The sequence below is a fragment of the Papilio polytes genome, unplaced genomic scaffold (assembly GCF_000836215.1).
Source record: "Papilio polytes unplaced genomic scaffold, Ppol_1.0 DF823912.1, whole genome shotgun sequence".
Classification (NCBI taxonomy): domain Eukaryota; kingdom Metazoa; phylum Arthropoda; class Insecta; order Lepidoptera; family Papilionidae; genus Papilio; species Papilio polytes.
Window position 1 is genome coordinate 1745742 of NW_013525292.1, and position 3897 is coordinate 1749638.

Here is a 3897-nt window from a genome sequence, read left to right on the forward strand (position 1 = left end):
TTTTGTCTCTTTTAGTGACGACGGAAGGAAGTATAACGCATGGATTTACCTGCCATGACTAGTTTACTCATTTATGTGGTTTTTTTATAATCAACTGGAAAGTTAAGTTTTAAGAATAAGCTGTGTCATGTATATACTACAATCGCTTTGTTTACCCTAGTACATATTGATTTTTCCTTATTCCTATTTATTTCTAAAGGTTTAAAGATATTGTGGTTTATCTGGCTACGTTGATTTGTTTAATTTTTCGCCTCTAAACTTAAAGCTCGCTACAGACGTTCGGTTCCAAACATAATTAGTATCAAATTATTTTTCAGTTCTAAATTAAGCAATTGTTTTTACATTTTGTTTAACGGTTATATTTCAAAATATGTTACGCGCACAGTAACCGTCTCGCAAGAGCGCCTCATTGTATTCATATGAGCACTAATCGAAAATAAAATATGCACATATACACGGCTTCATACATTCAATTAGCCACACTGTATAGTGTAGGTGAAGTCCGTTAGATTTTTTGCTGAAGTGTTTTGCGAATTAATCTCTGTTAAGCAAACGGTGTCTTTAACCAAATGCCAGATGCTATTAACCCATGCGGCGGACGGCGACGTGCTTACAAAATCTACCTCGTGCTTGTATTATTTACGCTACTATTAACCGCCCTTGTGCAATATTACGTTATTTTAAATATTCCGTTACGTTTTAATAATACTAAGATAAAACGGGAGAATCAAAGATACCCTTATTTGGTTTAACTTTTAATTTAAGATATATATAGACAATAATAAAACTAACTTTAAATGTGAACTATTCATCTTATGAGATCATCTCTGTAATTTCGATTTCTACAAACCTTGATTGTATCCAACCTTTGTTCATTTGCGATATTTACTAGCTACTTATGACTAAAAATAAACAGTTTATCCATGATCGGATAGTTTGGATTTTATGTTGTAACTTTATAATGGAACATTATTTTTATATGGAGGCAATTTGGACGGATGAACACGCTTAATGCAGAGCATGAAAATTTTTATAGTTGTATTCCTCGCGTTTATTTATGTTCCCGTAGTCTGTTGGATGTTTACGTATCGTTTCGAGGTACATGGAACAATGTCGCATTGTACGACGCACCGCGTAGGCCGACCGTCTACAACACTTGGATGTGGGTCATACAAATGTTACAATAATTAATTGGCAGTATTGTCCCACTGGCCGAATGTCGCTTCTCAGTAATGAAGTCTTTCGCTCATTGCTCGCCCACACTGATGTTTTCTCTTTGCTCTGCCTATATCCCATTCAATTGTCGACACAATAGAATGTCTTCGATTTAACACGATTAAAGATATGTAGAAACGAAAAGTTATAATCATATCCAGTTTACTGTGGTACACATGCTCGTCATTAAATAAATTAACTATGACGTAATTTGAAACGACTCACAAATTGCTACTTATTGTTGTAGTTGCATATATTTCACTACTAACTTTCCAGTAACCAGAGTCAATAGAATTTTTACGAAGTAATTGCACAAGAACCAAAAGTTGTCTTAAAGCTATTTTTACAGTTTAAATAAGAACACAGTAATAAACAAAATGTAAATGTTCTTGTAAAATGTGCGATTTCAAGTAATACAAATTTAAGATTTATAACAGTTAGTTTTATTATTGATTTTTAGTAGTTATAAAAGTCGTTGCCATAAAAGACTACGTACCTTTTGCTTGTCACCTTTACTTTCGAAACTAGTGACCGCAACGACGCAATGTCTCGGTAAATTGCTTTATCTAAAGCGTTCATCTCAAGCGAATAATGAGCTATCAATGCTGTTTGCCCTTTGTTTAAACAAAACCAGTTTTCAAATTCGTGAATTTAATGATGATAGTGATTTATGTTCGACCAAAAACCAGTAAAAATTGCAGTTCACTTTTTTAATACTGAACTAAGGGAATCTGGTAAAGAATTCCTTTTCACCTAACTTTGTACCAAAATGTTACATGGACAAAATTATAAATGACTGGTGTTCTATACTTTAGTACCGCTAATACCGTTGCTTATAATTTAGATTTTTTATGAGCAATCGCGGCGAGACAAAAGATGAATACCGGTCGTGTAATGAGTCCGAGTGGGGCTTCGCATGTAGGTAACGTGATCACCGAAATGTGGGTAATAAGAGCAAGTGTGAACTTAGACCGGTACAGTTAGCTCGCCTCGAGTCCTGACTCACCGACATCGACACAACGTCTCGCGTTGAGACTTTCGGCATCACTTGTCTTTGTGTACATAACCGCTATTCATGTTAATCATAGTCGTCTCTCGTCTTCACACATTGAACAAACTTTTCTATAGCAAACTTTGTGTTATTGTTTGTCTTTTCATGAATGATAACTTGTACCCTTTATTATAAGGAATTGTGTTACGTTTTCTATACCTTAAAGCTGTGAAATCAGATATTCAAAAGCCAATTATTTTATATCCAAGTATTTTGTAAACTAAAGATTGACTTGTAGGTTCTGTCATTCAGATTAAATATAAAGCATTACGTAATTTGTAATGGGATACGTCTAATTTAAGCCCATCTATATGGATCGATTGATTCGTGTTACGTTATTAGAATGTGAAGTTCTCGTTGCGAATGTGGTTGCCTTATCGAAGCGATGACTCGTCGCAGATCCACACGTGCTCGCGACTCATGCACTCAGGAAGTTGCGAGGCGAAACTTGGGCACGTTTTAGTATTATAGATAACCCTTTGTTCCGACTTGTTGCGTTGTGTTGCGTACGCCGACATAACTCGACTGTTTTATGTCCGACACACGCTTTGCATACGCGCTATCTCGATATTAGCATCTTAATATGACACTATACACATAATCTATTCAAATTATTGCCGTTACTAGTACTTAATTTATTTAACATGACAAATAAAGGCAAATCGGGACAACTCTCAGACGATTATGTTAATATCACACAACTGTTTCCTTTTTGGTCAAAAATAAATTCTGTATGTGGCCGTTAGTACGCAAAATGCACTGTGATGCCAGGTTACATTAGGCTTGGAACACGATTACGGAAGACCGATAGTTATCGACGTGGTTTTTGTTCAAGGTCAAGTGTTGTGAATTCCCATCGTCAAATGTTGATAGAACCTTGTGTTTATGATAGCGGCTATGATAAATTATGATGAGAAATGCCATCATGTCATTTTTGGGTTGGTTTTTTGGGAGTGTTATCAATTGCATCGTTTTGAATCCAATTCTAAACCACGTTTAAATAATTAATCAATAAATCACAAGAGTACAGTTTTTTGACACCCAGAATAGGTCGTATTCTAAGTGCGAAATGTTAAGTGCACTTGACGCTGGGTCACCTTATAACCCCGTATAACTGAAGGACTCTTGATGCCTAGCGGAACATGATAAAAATATGCATTACAATTCCTTTCGCCCACATATGACAACAAAGGCGTCGTAGTTTGCTATACTGCAATCTTTTGGCGGTGCGGTCGCGGAAGTGTTGAGGCTATACGCGCCCCTTGTAATACCGGTACGCATGTACGCATTTAACTTACAAAACGATTAAAGTCATGACTTATGTGGAATTGTAATAGCTACTAAGGCTCGTTTGTTTAATGATACGTGGTTCACCTTAGAGGCACGATGTTTTTTTGTTATAGAGCGTTTTTAGCTATTAAATAAATATTGTATAGAATTATTTCAGTTGTTTTCGATTTTTATCAATTTCAAATGGTAAAATTAGTCTCTTTCTCCCATGTTTTTAATTCTCAAGTGAAATTTTTAAAGGTAGTTTTTTCAACACGATGTACGTAGATCTTGATCACTTTTGTTTTCGAAGGTGTACGACGCTTGCGGCCTTGATTGCTATCCACCTACCCGTCTGCACT